Source organism: Equus przewalskii, chromosome 6 (genome assembly GCF_037783145.1).
Source record: "Equus przewalskii isolate Varuska chromosome 6, EquPr2, whole genome shotgun sequence".
NCBI lineage: Eukaryota > Metazoa > Chordata > Mammalia > Perissodactyla > Equidae > Equus > Equus przewalskii.
The window spans coordinates 10,341,997-10,358,637 of NC_091836.1; the positions used below are offsets into that span (position 1 = coordinate 10,341,997).

General features: G+C 33.6%; 1 protein-coding gene across 2 annotated transcripts in view; it reads left to right on the forward strand.

The window, feature by feature from the left end:
• The window catches only part of CNTN5 (contactin 5), a 1,129,093-nt gene that overhangs the window by 266,803 nt on the left and 845,649 nt on the right, over window positions 1-16,641 (forward strand). Inside the window, exon 2 of one of the 2 annotated variants that reach the window (XM_070623012.1) lies at window positions 3,354-3,492. The exons of the other annotated variant lie outside the window; for it this stretch is intronic. The gene's annotated coding sequence lies outside the window, so the exon portion shown is untranslated. The remainder of the gene's footprint in view (window positions 1-3,353; window positions 3,493-16,641) is intronic. 2 annotated transcript variants of the gene reach the window in all.

A 16,641-nucleotide genomic window follows, 5' to 3' on the forward strand; every position in this document is an offset into this window, starting at 1 on the left:
CCCCAACACATAGTTGTATATCCTAATTGTAAGTCATTCTAGTTCTTCTGTGTGGTATGCCACCACAGCATGGTTTGATAAGTGATGTATAGGTCTGTGCCCAGGATCTGAACCAGCGAAACATAGGCTGCCAAAGCAGAGCATGTGAACTTAACAACCTGGCCATGGGGCCGGCTCCCAGTGATATCTCATATTGTCGTTTTGATTTGCATTTCCCCGATGATTAATGAGGTTGAGTACCTTTTCACGTACCTATTGGCCATTTGTATGTCTTTGAAAAAAATGTCTATTTGGATCTTCTGCCCATTTTTTAATTGGATTGTTTGGTTTTTTGCTATTGAGTTGTATGAGTTCTTTATATATTTTGGATATTAGTCCCTTATCAGATAGATGATGTGCAAATATTTTCTCCCATTCAGTATGTTGCCTTTTCCTTTTGTTGATGATTTCCTTTGTTGTGCAGAAGCTTTTTAGTATGATGTAGTCCCACTTATTTATTTTTGCTTTGTTGCTTTTGCTTTTGGTGTCAGATTCAAAAAATCATCTCTGAGACTTATGTCCAGGAGCTTACTGCCTGTGTTTTCATAAAGGAGTTTTATGGTTTCACGTCTTCCCTTCAAGTATTTAATTGATTTGAGTTAATTTTTGTGTATGGTACAAGATAGTGGTCAAGTTCTATTCTTTGCATGTGGCTGTGTTTTCCCAACACCATTTATTGAAGACACTGTCCTTTCCCATTGTATATTCTTGGGTACTTTGTCATAAGTTAATTGACCATATTTGCATTGGTTTATTTCTGGGGTCTCTATTCTGTCCCATTGATCTATGTGTCTGTGTTTATGCCAATACCCTACCGTTTTGATTACTATAGCTATGTAATATAGTAATATAGATATGAAATCAAGAAGTGTGATGCTTCCCTCTTTGTTCTTTTTTCTCAAGATTGATTTGGCTATTCAGAGTTTTTCTGGTTCCATGGAAATTTTAGGATTATCTATTCTATTTCTGTGAAAAATTCCATTGGAATTTTGATAGAGATTGCATTGAATCTGTAGATTGCTATTGGTAGTATTGACATTTTAACAATATTAGTTCTTCCAACCCACGAATATGGAATATCTTTCTCTTTGTTTGCGTTTTCTTCAATTTCATTAATCAATATCTTATAGTTTTCAGTGTACAGATCGTTCACTTCCTTGGTTAAATTTATTCTTAGGTTCTTTATTCTTTTGATGAAACTACAAAATGGGATTGTTTTTTAATTTCTCTTTCTGATAATTTGTTGCTAGTGTATAGAAATGCAAGTGATTTTTACATATTGATTTTTTTATCTTGCAAATGCACTGGATTTGTTGATTAGTTCTGACAGTTTTTTGGTAGAATCTTTAGGGTTTTCTGTATATAAAATCATGTCATCTACAAATAGAGACACTTTTACTTCTTTCTTTCTGATTTGGATGCATTTTATTTCTTTCTCTTGTGTAATTGCTCTAGCTAGGACTTCCAGTACTACATTGAATAAATATGGCAAGAGTGAGCATCCTTATTTGTTCCTTATCTTAGAGGAAAAGCTTTCAGTTTTTCACCATTGAGTATAATGTTAGCTGTGGGTTTGTCATATATGACCCTTATGATGTTGAGGCACATTCCCTCTTATACCCAGTTTGTTGAGAGTGTTTATCATGAATAAATGTTCAGTTTTTTCAAGTGGTTTTTCTGAATCTATTCAGAAGATCATATGACTTTTGTCCTTCATTTTGTTAACGTGGTGTATCACATTGATTGATTTGTGGATGTTGAACCATCCTTGTATCCCTGGAATAATTCTCACTTGGTCATGGTGTATGATCCTTTGAATGTATTGTTGAATTCTGTTTGTCAACATTTTGTTGATGATTTTTGCATCTATGTTCATTAGGAGTATTGGCCTGTAATTTTCTTTTCTTGTACTGTTCTTGTCCAGTTTTGGTATCAGGGTAACACTGTCCTCACAAAATAGGTTCGAAGTACTCCTTCCTCTTCTATTTTTTGGAATAGTTTGAAAGAGATTGGTATAAATTCGTTAAATGTTCACTAAAATTCACTGGTGAAGCCATTTGGTTCTAGACTTTTTTGTGTTGAGAGGTTTTTGATTACTGATTCAGTGCTTTTACTAGAAATTTGTCTGTTCATATTTTCTATTTCTTCATGATTCAGTCTTGGTAAGTTGTATGTTTTATGAATTTACCTATTTCACTCTAGCTTGTCCAATTTGTTGGTGTATAATTGTTCATAATAGTCACTTATTATCCTTGGTACTTGTGTAGTATCAGTTGTAATGTCTCCTTTTTCCTTTCTAATTTTATTTATTTGCATTCTCTCTTTTTTTCTTGGTAAGTTTAGCTAAAGTTTTGTCTGCTTCATTTATCTTTTCAATAAAACAGACCTGAGTTTCATTGTTTTTTTCTACTGTCTTTTTAGTCTCTATTTCATTTAATTCCGCTCTCATTTTTGTTATTTCTTTACTTCTACGAATTTGGGACTTTGTTCTTCTTTTCCTTGTTCCTTGAGTAGTAAAGTTAGGTTATTTATTTGAGATCTTTTTTCTTGTTTATTAGTGTAGGCATATTTTGCTATGCACTTCTCTCTTAGAACTGTTTTTGCTGCATTACATAAGTTTTGGTATGTTGTATTTCCATTTTGATTTGTCTTAAGGTATTTTTTTGGTTTCTCTTTTGTTTTCTTCTTTGACCCATTGATTGTTCAAGAACGAGTTGTATAATCTCCACTTATTTGTGAATTTTCCAATTTTATTCTTGTTAGTGATTTCTAGCTTCATACCGTTATGGTCAGATAAGATATTTTATGTGATTTCAATCTTCTTGACTTTATTATGACTTGTTTTGTTGCCTAACAAATTCCTCTCCTGGAAAATGTTTCACGTGTCCATGAAAATAATGTGTATTCTGCTGCTATTGGCTAGAATGTTCTATAATATCTGTTAATCCCATCTGCTCTAATGTGTAGCCTAAATCCAATGCTTCCCTGTTGATTTTCTGTCTGAGTGATGTGTTAAATGTTTTAAGCTTGAAGTTCATGAAAATTTAGTTAAAGTGATATTCTTTTGTGTTTATTATTAAATATAAATTACAAAGGAAAGATTAAATGTAAAAAAGCAACAACTAAATAAATATATTTAATTAGAAGTGTTATAAGTGTGTACTGAGATGGGTAAACAGCATAGTAATTTCCTGTATAACTAAATAGAGCCTTATTATAAAGTATTTAATAAGCAAAGTAGGTTTTAATCAAACAATGGAAAATTGAAAGAAAGGTCATTTGTAATCACAATAGTATATATCCTTTCTTAACAGGTGACCTTAAAGGATTCCCATTTACTGCGATTAAGGATCTACTAAGCATCATTTTTGCATGACTACTACAAAAGGATATCTTTGCAGAAACCAGTTCCCTTTTGAAGTTCATAGTTTGGACCCTGTTTTCAGAAAACAGGTACATTCTTCTTTTATTAACCTGCCTTTAAAATTGAAAGGGATATTGAGGGGAAAAAAACCCGTAAAACTTGTGGATATCATTTATAGATCTCCTTAACAATAGCTCAATATGTTAAAGCTTAATATTTTATACACTCAAAATAAATAAGTGTTTTATATTTAAATTGAAAATAACCCTTGATTTTGATTTTTGTCAGTAAACAAAAACACTATAAATTTTTTGAAAACAATACTAATGTGGAAAATAGTAAACTATTTTGTCTTTATTAAATTTTTAGTTTGATATGAGTCTGGAAAGTATGTGTAGATTGTGTTAAATTGCTGAAAACAATAAGAGAAATAACCCCTGATGTAGTCTCCTGTTTCGTGGCAGCTTCCTCAAACACCGTACTGTGTGCTAGTGGATGGATTTTCTGCTTTTTGATGGCTTGAGTTTGAAGATAGTGCCTAAGTTCTGTAAGCAGGAAGTCACGGGCTGAAAGAGGTTGAGCCATCCCCACCTTTATGGGGAATCACCTGAATGAAAGTGACTTTTATCCTATTTTCTCAGCTGCTCCATATTCTTATATATTTATACAACGACCGAAATGGTTAAATATTCACTGCATCTATTTTGAGTAACAGTGACCATTGCATAATTTAATGATAGACCTTTAAAATGAATATATTAAAATATTTTAGAATACATTATGACACGTTTTATGTTCACAACTAAGCGGGCATCAACAGATTATCTCAAATTAAATCCACTGTGTGCTACTTAACTAAAATATTTATAATGTAGTTTCAGATAATCAACAAGGAGGTCATCCACTTTGAATGTGGAATTATTTATCCTTGTTTCCTAATCATTTATAAAATATTGACAATACCATACTGATTTCAAGTCTGCCGTATATCTGTCCTCACATTTGTCAGGTTAATTCAAGTTAATTGATTCAAAATATTGTAAAGTATTTTCCTCAGCCTTTCCTATGGTTTCAGTTTTTTCAGACTTGAAAATTAGAGTTAAAGAAGGAAAGTGATGAAATGTGAACTTGAGAGCAGTTCTGTTGGAGAGTGTAAGAGTTTGACCAGTATAATTTTACTTTCTACTAGTCACGCTCAAATTCTGGGAATTCGCTGCAGAAAATTTTATATTTCAAGTGTCTTTCATTCATCCCATTAGACCATACCAGTTTGTCATTTTTATTGAAGGCCATAACTGCACCAGATATTCTTAAATTAATTTTGTGGTGAAAACAACCATAAATTTTACATTTTCCCAAAGACCGTAAAACAAGAGGAGAGAAAAGATAAGGAAGTGGATAGAAAGTCTCTGATAGGGAAACCCCAAACCATGGAAAATAGTGAGTTCACCATAAGTTGAATCCATTGCTATATTCTAATATTTGACAGATTTTTAAGCCATATTTCAGGCAAATCATAGTTCTGTTTGTTGCAAGAGTGGTCTCAGAACAGGTTACACATACAAAATAAAAGTAAAATAAGTTTGTGTTCTATCTACAAATTATGTGTACACATCTTGGAAGGTGTTATTTCCCGTGTAAAAAGCATTTTGTCCTCAACCATTAATCATTGGAGCCCCTTCACAGATCAAACTCTGTATTAAGTTGCTACTTTTGTGATATCTGTGAATACCAGAGATATCTGAGAATAAAGTTATATGTAGACATGTTAACTGAATTTTTCAAGGTTAGAAACTGTTCGTTCATGATGCTGATGACATTTTCAAAGAAGGACAACTGAACACAGTATAGCAGCTGTAGGTAAGAGGATTTTGGATTGCACGCTCACTTCCAGGTGGATGATGGATATGCAGTTTAAATTTATGGTATATGTATCAGCAGATGGGAATAGAATGGAGTAAATGTCTTTGCCACCTGTGAACTAGTGCATGCTATCAATTACCAGCTGAATTTTATTAAATTTAAGTGGTTCAACAGAATTCTAATTAATTTTTAAGAAGACACTTTTTGTCAACCAATTATTAAATTCAGGTTTCAAGTCGAGGATGTGGAGCTTATTTAACTGTACAGGGAACCTATGGAAGCAGTTTGGCAGAGCACAGTTCACTCTTGTTATGTCACTTTTGTTATTGCTCTGCTCAACTAATTGAAAAGCATATTGGTAAAACAGGAAGCAATTGAAACAAATGAGACAGACTGAGCACTCCTAAAAGACATAAGTGAATTAGGATTGATGAATCTGATGAGACTGGATTCACAGTGTCACTTTAAATAAAGCCCCATTTCATTCATGTACTTGTATCTAATCTGTCACTAGAACTACTAAAAACATTCAAGGGGTACCCTGGCAGTTTCATCGTGACACAATCAACTAAATTCTTGCCATAATAAGAGGCAACATATTTTAAAAGAGGTCCTGAGTTCAGCCTCTGAGAATGAAATGTTTCACTCGATAACTTACACACGGCTATCTAGTAGGCATTGGCTCAGTTCCAAGAGAAAGAGTTTCATTCCATTAGAGAAGAGCCTGAATGGCTTTATGTTTATAGATTTTCAGAATTGGCAGAGTTCTTATCACCTAATTAAAACAACAACAACAACAAAAACCCTCTATTCTTTACTATCAATGTATGCAATGATAGAGTACTACGGCTGATAAAAATAGACTGGGACATTGTCTCAGTTTCAAAAGTGGAAAATTTAATTTTCTTCCTTACTGGTCTTGAAAATTGCATAGAGATTTGAAAGAAAAAAATATTTTTCACATACATTAGTTGCTACATATTTATTGTTTATGTTAACAGCACTGATCCTTGTTAGCATGTTTTCAGTGTGACATCCAGAATTTACAACTTAAAATAATGGGGAAGTTCCACAGAGATAGTTTTGGCTGAACGTTAGAAAGAATATTCTAAGAATACTAGTGTCCACAATAGTCCTTCAGGGGTTGTAGGTCCAAACCAATGGTGATGTACAATTTCGAATTGTCAGGAAGGGAGATGGAAGGAATACTTCCTTCCAAAATTGTTATTCCGTAATAAAATATTGATTTTTTTTAGATGTTTACATCTCAAATATCTGTATTTTGCTCTCCTAAAAATTAGTTATGTAACTTTACATTTGTAATTTTTTGTCCTTTGGAAGATAGTTGTGAAATATTTTGTGAGAAAAGTATATTATATAAAGTATACAACACACAGATATGTGAATAAAAATAGAATAACTTAAGTAATTTATCAGTTGGCATGAAACATTGTATAATTTGAAGTTGTATGAATTTTTAGACAGCATTTATCTCTATCTGCCAGCTGTAGAGTTCAGGGGTGGCTTGAGTTGGCTACCAAGGGATTATCCTCACTATCAGCTTATTCATAGAGGACATGTTGGTGAATGAATATTTCTTAAGTTGGAGTTTCTAAAGATGTGAAAAGAAACTGAGTTTGCTCAAAGAAGAAGGAGAAAAAACTAATAAATTTCAGTGTGATAATATAAGAGAATACTTAGATGTTAGAGTGCATAGACTTTTGCTAGGATGATGCAGAGCGTTCACAACTAGTAAACATTCAAACACTTCAAGTAATGGGAATGATACAAAATACCTCATAGAGGATACTTGATCTGTAATTAATAACTTTTATTGAATATTTCTATTGTGTAAAGAATTCATAAAAACAGAGGAAATACTGACATTTAGGCTGTTTCATGATTTCCTATACCTTTAAATGCTGAGGAAGACTGAGCATGGAAAACAAAAATAGTTTTCTGGAGCAATTTTTGAATATTAGAAAGTTTCTGTCCAGTCTTGCTTACACACCAACAATGGAAACCCTTAGCCTGAATGCTCAGCTACCAGAATGCCTCAAGACTCTCCTCCATATATTTTTATATGAAGGGCTCTATCTTTACCTGTAGATGTCTGAGATTCAGTTATTCTCTGTACTGAGCCTAGTATAAAGGGTGAATCCCAGACAGAAAAGTGAGTAATAAGATATAGACTTTTCTCTAAAAACTATCACGTTTGCTGAGTGTACTGAAGAGATTTTGACAAATGGAACGATTATGGCCTTTGGAATAAGGCAGACTCAAGATTGGATCTTTGCAGTAAATCTGTTAGCTGTAGAAACTTGGAGTTAATTGTTATGAACTTCAAGTTTCCTTCAGCTTTAAAAAGCGGATAGTGTCTCATTTTACAAAGGTGTGGGAAGTTGAAATTAAACATGTCTATCTACCAATCTATCTATCTATTTATCTGTCTGTCTCTCTCTCTCTGTATCTATCTATGTATCTATCTATCTATCTGTCCATCTGTCTGTCCAATCACATACATATGCATACACAGACACACACACACACACACAAACGCTCACACATACATTTGGAGTTTGGTATCTGTAAGGTGTTTAACATGATGGCTATTGTGATAGAATGTGTACTGTACTATTTCACCACTGAGTAGAACAGAACTTTCCTGAGAGTCTGAGATTAAAAAATAAAGAAAGAATGAAAGGAAAGAAGGAGGGAAGAAGAAAAAGGAAAAGGGAGGGAAGGAGGAAAGGAGAGAGAAAAGCAGGAAAGAAAAGCATGGAAGAAAGGAAGAGAAGAAGGAAAGAAAGGAAAAAAGGAAAGTAAGGAAAGAAAGAGAAAGATGGAGGGAAGGAGGAAGAGAGAGGAGGGGCAAGAAGAAAAAAATAGATATGGACCCCTTTTCTTAGAATTAATATTTGCATCCTGGAGCTGTTGTGGAATATAAGATTAACACAAAAAAGTGAAACATCTATCATAAATTATTAGAAAATAGAATGCAGAAAAAGCTCCCATTCATAATCAAAACAGTGATTGTATCTGACTCTGCTGGGTTATATACTATTCTGCACTGTTTCCTCATTCTTGTCCTCTCCAATACATTAGGGGGCCTGTGGGCTTAATAACTGCATGTCACAGAAGACATGCCGGCAAGATTCAGGCTTAGGTGCTACTCAGTGAGAAACATGAGATTTCAAAGGTGTAAGAGAAGCAGAAATCTTTCATTGTCCTTCCAGCTATGGTGGCCCCCAGGTGCTTTTCTTAGTATCATATGTCTTGGTTCTGGAAGCTATGGTCATTGTTGGCAGTTATCTATAATTTTTGCAATTTCTAACTCTTTGAAAGCTAGCAGTTAATTGAAGATTTAGGTCTTTCCTGATGTTTGTTCCTTCAGCTCTTCTAACAGTTTATAAGCACCTAAAATCAAATTCCTTTCTTCTTGAAATACCATGATTTTTATTTTTAGTTTTTGACCTAACCTTGACAGGTAAAGAAGAAGCCCAAAGATAAACAAACAAACAAAAGACAGATACACACATATATAACAAATATAAGCAAAACCTAAAGAAATGCATAAAAACATAAAGATATATCATGTGCATAGATGGGAAGACTATTTCAAAAAAGTCTTAATCTTTCCTTAATTAGTTTTATTTTGGTGTAACTTCACAAATAATTAAGATAGGGGTTAATTGGGCAGGGTAGACTCCTGAGGTAGACTTCTGGAATAAAATAGAGAGCACAGAAAACATTCTATGTCTCTATAAAAATTTGGTATACAAGTGATGTGTGATGTGATGCAGATCAGTGGAGAAAGAATGGACCATCCCACAGATAGTTCCAGTAACATAGATTATCCATAAGAAAAATAAATCAGATGAGATCTGGCAGCATGCCATGCAAAAAATAAATAACTCTAGTTAGATTTAAAACCTAAATTTAAAAGGCAGAATTTTAAAATTAGGAGGAATATATTGGTAACAATTTCATTATTTCAACAGAGAAAAAGATATTTTTAAACATGAAAAGCAATAGTTGAACCAACAAAATGACAGATGTGACTACAATTTTAAAAAAGCAGAGAAAGAAAACAAGATTATGATGAAACATCTTGGTACCCAAACTTTATTAGCTCTCTTTTACTTGTAAAATGAAAAACAGACTCTGATGTTGGTAATCAATGCTTTTACAGGTCTGCTATAGAATAACCTTCCAAGTTTGCACTTTACCAGTGTGGTAGATTGCAATATTGTCTTTAATTCTTCTGCTCTCTCTTTATCTGTATTATTTGGCATGTGACTTTCCAGTTCTTCTTCGTCAAGAAATAAAATATACTTACCTGCGCTTTGACTTTAGACTTAGCCATGTGACTTATTCTGGTCAATAGAATGAGGAAAAAGTAATAGTGTACCAGCACTGTGGTTAGGCCTTAAGATACATTGCATAGTTCCGCTAATCCTCTTGCTCTTTTCCAATCACTATGAAAATAAGGAGGAAAAGAGATAAGTGGAGTAGAGCCCTCCCAGGAGAACCATCCCAGCTAAGCCTAGGCTTAATCAGCTGACCCTCAGCCTTCTCTGATAAGTAAACAGTAATAAATGATTGTTATTTTGAAACATTGAGTTTGGGGATGGTTTGTTATGCAGCAATGACTAACTGATACAACTATTATTCACAAAGAAATGTGTTCCACTTATTCTTGATACTCGTTATCCCTAACTATGCATTTCACTGCTCTTCCTTAATTCTGCTGTTCTTCTTATTAAATCTCTATGGCATGCCCATCAATATTTGTCCATCTTCTTTTTTTTCCCATATAATACTTTCTAAAGCTTGGTACTTTAATCTTGTACTAATCTGTACCCTCCATAGAACTTTGCCAGTAGTGCATTCTTAATATTTGTACCAAAAAAAGCATAAGTAATGATTGATACAGCTAATATTCATTGTTAGAAATACTAAATTTTATATTATATAGATAAATTAATTTCAATTACAAATTATTCCTCTAGATTTAAATTTTTCCCTTAATTTTCTATGGAGACTATGACCAAGGGAGGGAGATCAAATGTAAATAAGGTTAGTTGACGATCATGCCTCTACAGATGTTAAATAATCCTCAAATGACCTACCATCCTTATGGCTAATATCTCAAAATTAGGAAGTAGAAAACTCTTACAGCTAATGTATGGTGGGTTAACTAATTAGATGATTAGCAGTAAAGTTTACACTATAAATGGTTTCCAAGTGACAGTATTCTGCCTCAGAGAACTTTAAGAGGCAACAGCTGGGTACCAAAAAGTGGAATTCTATTTCATGAATGATATACTTCACTTTGCATAACACTGTTTCTTTTTCCTTTGGAAACAAAGTTAAAATATCTATATTTTCTTGGGTTGCAACTTAGAAATTGGTATCTCTATATGCTTTTTAGTGATTAGTCATGTATGCAAGACATAATAATTGTCCACAAAACCTCTGGTAGCTTTTCAATTGCGCACAGAAGCATCAGATCTTGTGCTTAGTCAATTCTATTCTATGACCATGATTACAAATGTCATTTTTAAAAACTTGTGTTTTTACTTTAACACTACATTCAACAAGTTGATATATTTACTTTTCAAACCATTTTTTTCTTACCTAATTTGCTTCTGACATGTTGAAGACAGGAAAAAAAGAAACGGAATACTTTCAGTAAAAAGAGTTTGACCGCACGTAATTTAGGTAATTTGAGTGGCTATGCTTACACACAAGATGGAATAGATAAGTTTCAGGAAAATTAAGAAGCTTAAGATTTGGGATTGCCTATAGTACTTATAAATACTCATTGTTTCTTTCTGCTTTAAGGAAAGCTGTAAACTTGCAAGACTTAGCTTGACCACCACGTAATAGATAATATCTATATTGATATCTATAGACAATGTACCTATATATTAATCTATAGACAATATCTATATTATGCTAAATACTTCATATTACTTATGTGCTTTGAAAATAGGTCAATTCTCAAAATAATTAAACATTTCATCATTACATCCTGAATACAACTTTTAATAATATTTTAATATTTAAAATATTTGATATTAAGCTAAAATGTGGAATGGGAAGTATTAAAGGATCTTTGAGATATATTTTGGATAAAGAAGAAGGTGAAAAATGACCTTTGTGTTGATATGTCACTATAGCAAATCGTATTGTTCTAAGATTTCAGTGATGCGTAGCAGTGGAAATAACAGAGATGAGTACAAAAGACTTCCATAGACTGATTTTTCCAGGTCATTTAATCCTCTCTAGTGTCTTCAGAACACTCCAACAGAGTTAATGATAACAGATTGTCACATTATTGTACTTATGATGACCTGTTTGGGTAGAAGATAAAAAACTCTACAGCAGTGTCTCCTCTTCTCTGGGGGATATGTTCCAAGACCCCCCAGTGGATGCCTGAAACTGCTGATAATACTGAACCCTATATATACTGTTTTTTCCTATACATACATACCTATGATTAAGTTTAATTTATAAATTAGACACAGTGCGAGATTAACGATAATAACTGATAATAAAATAGTACCATTATAACAAATACTGTAATAAAAGTTACTTTAGATCTTGGTAGTCTCAGCATATCATTTATTTTCTTTCCTTATTACATCAGTAACTTTCACCTTTTCACTTAAACAATGCACTTTATGGCTTCTCTTTGGCATATCTGAATTGCCAGCATCACTACTTTTGCCCTTTGAGGCAGTTATTAAGTAGAATAAGGCTTACTTGAACACAAGCACTGCGACATCACAACAGTAGATCTGATAACTGAGATGGCTACTAAGTGACTAATGGGCATGTAGCATATACAGCGCGGATATGCTGGACAAAGGGACGTTTCACGTCTTCAGCAGGGTGGAGCACAGGATGGTGTGAGATTTCATCACACTACTCAGAATGGTGTGCAGTTCAAAACTTATGAATTGTTTATTTCTGGAATTTTCCATTTAATCTTTTTTGACTGTGGTTGACCAGCAGTAACTGAAGCCACCCAAAGCAAAATAGTGGATAAGGGGGGGCTACTGTACTGCCTAAACTATGAGTAAAAACATAATGATCACCAAGTCATCAACTTTATGCTCTCTTTATCTCTCTCTCTTACCCACACACACCATGCACATTGTGTATTGTGTCATTTTATTAGAAAGTATGAGCTATGGAGAATGAAGTCAGCAGCTGCGGAATAAACAAAAGCAAAAAAGGCCAGTATGTGCCAGGCTTGAGTGATAAAAGTTATGCCCTTGCTCTTAGAACTTCTCAGACTCACTCACAACCACATAAGTATCTTTGAAAGCAATTCTAACAGATACGATAGTCTGGCTTTACAAATCATGATATTAAAAATAGAATATAAGAAAATACCTGGGCCTCTAGAAATAGATACAGGACCATTCTATGAATTGAGAGAGTTGACAGCCTCACAGTGTCAGCCAGAAGAAACTGTAAGAAACATATTAACGAATTCTATGTGCAAAGCAACTTAGAATTAATTCATAAAGTAGCAAACGGGTGAGAGAACACTGTAAAGAAATATTGGGCTAAACCAAGGTTGTGCTCTCCAATAAAGGCAGGTACCAGCCACATGTGGTTATTGAGTGCTTGAAATGTGGCTTGTTTAAATTGAAATGTGTTTTGAAAATAAATAAAACACAGATGTACAGAACTCAGTATGAAACAAAAATCTGGAATATCTTATTAATAATTTTATTTTGATTATATGTTGAAATGCTATTTTAGATATATTAGGTTAATAAAATATGTTATTAAAATAAACTTTACCTGTTTCTTTTTCCTTTAAAATTACATATGTGACTTGCATTTGTGGCTTGTGTCTATATTGAAAAGAGCTGGTCTAAAGAATTTCAGCAGTATTATATAATTACTTATTAAGGCAATCACAAATTATCCAAGGATTTAATGTATCCATTTCCAGTCACCAATCTACTGTATAGCTTTTTTATGTGTAATAAATCTATTACACATATTCCATTTCAAGGAAACATAAAGAGAATATTTAAAAGCTATTGCCTGAACCAGTTTCCTACCCTCTAGGAAACTCAATTCCACAGCCTACTAGAGTTTTTTAAAGTCCTTGAAATACTTATCCAGAGCTTTTGGATCTTGATTATTTTTCTTAAAACACTCAGAGATAAGTGTGATTATGTGCTTGTGAATGAGAAACCTTTTAGTGCAAGTTAATCTGTGTAGCTTGAAGAAAGGACAGCATATTCTAACTGAAAGAGTGAGGAGGCACTGGCATGGCACCAACACCTAACCAAACCGAAGTCCATGGCACAGATTTGAACTACTCTTAATGCCATTTCTGGTTACAGTAGACTTATTCACACCCTTTGTACTTATACCAGGCCCAACCAGTGCTTACTTCAACCCTGCTTCCCGGTTCTGGCTCTTGGAGGCATGCAATGATTACTCAAACTATAGGTAAGAAATACACAGGAAAGGAGGCAGAAAACAGAGCTTGAAACATTTAGATAAATAATAGAAGTCTAGAATCTTGAAAACTAAAAGTGTCAGATAAGACAAATATCACAGCAATACAAAATACATTTATTTAGTTTGTGCAAAAGTATAGAGGTAACAAAATTTAAGGATCAGAACACAAAACACAAAATTCCACAAGAAATGCCAATAGTTCCAACACAATAAGTCATGACTCTGTGTGTCAATGTGGAACTACCATTTTTATGGAAAAATTATTCATGTGTTTTTCTGTGTTGTCATACTTTGACTTGCCAATATCATCTTTGACTTTAAAGATTTATATAAATAGGATTTTTTTTCTTTCTTTCTTTCTTTCTTTTTTTTTATTTTTTTGGTGAGGAAGATTCACCCTAAACTAACATCCATTGCCAATCTTCCTCTTTCTTTTGCTTAAGGAAGATTAGCCCTGTGCTAAGATATGTGTGAATCTTCCTCTACTTTGTATGTGGATGCAACCCACAGCGTGGCTGATGAATGGAGTATATCTGTGCCCTGGACCTGAACCTGTGAACCCGGGCCACCAAAGTAGAGCACACAGAACTTTAATCACTTGCCATGGAGCCGGCCCCAGGATTATTTTCTTTTTAATGAAATATTAAATGTCGTTCTAATACAAATTGTTTCTGTATTCCTGATTTGAGTGAGTGTTGTGTGACTTTCTGGTCAACTACCTAAACATTAGCAAAGCCAAAAGGATCTGTATGAAGCAATAATGGATAGTCATTGCATTTTTAAGAAATACTTTCTGTGAAGTCATATTCACTTGCACCAGAGCTGTGTCATTGACTACTTTTAGGCCAAATTAGTAAAACCTGTAATAAGAGCAATAGCTAAAATTCATCATTCACTTACTAAGCATCAGAAGCTATTTTGTGATTGATGCTCACAACAACTTTCTAATTCAAGGCTATTAATATGTCTAAGGTAAATTAAAGCAGTAAGAGATCAAGGAGTAAGTAGTTGAGGGGTTTCAAACCTATACAATCTGGTTCTACTCTCAACTTTTAACCACAGCTCTTTTCTGCCACACTGTGAAAACTCGACAGTCTCCAGTTTCTCAATCCTACCTATCAAAACACAAGTTCTCTGAAGCCATGTTACCTCTATGGTGCCATGCTAAAAATTCTAGATATTTGGGATAAAATTTCCTGATAGTTTTTTGGAAGTCATCTTAGTTTGGGTTCCCCCATTAACACACTGATAAAGAGACTTTGGTATTGATAGTTTACCAGGAAGGTGATCCCAGGAGGTACAAGTGAGAGAGTGGGGAAAGAAAAACATAGGAAGGAGAAAATTCAGGAAGAACACAGTAATGAGCAGGTCAATAGATACAAGTAATTGGAGCTCCATTCTGCACCAACTGCCCTCTGAGTTTTCACATAGAACATATCTCAGAATTGTTGCACCAAAGAGGTGGGAAACTGGTATAAATGTGTCTCTTATGGGTCTCATTGGTTGAGGGTTGACTTTTGGAGCAGGAAATCCTGGGGCCATTTTGGGCTGTGCTGCATTGGCTGAAAAAGCTTGCATGGTGCTAGAGAAAAGCTTGAAGCAGAGAAGCAAGGATCCAGTGCAGACCCTTGAGGAGGGAAAATGTCAGTGAATACAAGAACTGTCCTCTGTGACTGTGGGTTGACTGAGGAGTTATGGTTAGGGACATCAACAGCATCTACTACTGAGATATAATTACAACATGGTCAGAAACTCTTCAAATCCAGTAAATCCCACAACAAATTTCTTCTGTGAATATGTGAGCCTTTTCACCCTAACCTTAGTCTTGGGCTAAAAGTAACTTTTGCTTTCAGACTGATTCTATCCTTCAATTTATTGGAGGGATATGTCTGCACACACTAATATTCAATAAACATGAACTAAATTTCTGTATCTAGTTTTATCAAATACTAGGACAGTTCTGTCAAAAATATCAATCAAATTAACTATTAGATAAATTATAGCCAACATAAATTGTTTAACAGAATGTTTCACTTTTTTGCAATGTGCTCATACCGTGAATGAAGAATCTGAGTGAGTATAACTGGTGTGCTCAGAGTTGCTTGAATGATGTGGCCTCACATAGCTTTACCAGGCAGGATAGAAACTGTTATGGCATGCCTTAGCTAATATTTATTTTATAATTTGTCTTATATTCCCACTGCTATTACCTGTATTGTGACATAAAGGCTATTTTTCTTATTTATTTCACAATTTTATTTATGTCAATGAATTAAACAATTAGGAATAAGAACTAAATTGTTCAGATAAACAGTTGCTATGGAAAGAGGAACAATATGACAATAAGGTAGTGAAAGGGCAACATTCTTAGGAGTACAGATTTTTACCAGAATTACAAAGTCTTAAGTCATAACTAAATATTCAGATCATTGTGTTTTGTATGCTTGAAGTTTACACTTAAAATTTAAGTGGACTCAAAGTTACTTTAACTAAGTCTTTAAGGAGAATAATTTTAAAATCACATGAGGATACTTACAGAGCATTTTTTAATACTTTTTGGGGTTGTGAGGGAAATCATAGTGTAAGTTTTTGATTATTTTTCTCTGTAGTTTATTTTGATAGAGACAGTACATTCAGTCTTTTGGTAATATTCAACCATATGAGAAATGAGAATAAGCATAATCTTAGAAGAGACTTTTGAAATGCATATTATACACATAGAATTTAAATAGGGTTATACATACTACATTAAAAATAGTAAGCTACACACTTTTTTCAAGTATCTGTTTTTTTCTACTTGAAGCTTTTCAAAGAATAAAGATGAAATTGTGTGAAAAACGTTTTTAAGAATATCTAATGTGTAATATAAAGAATTA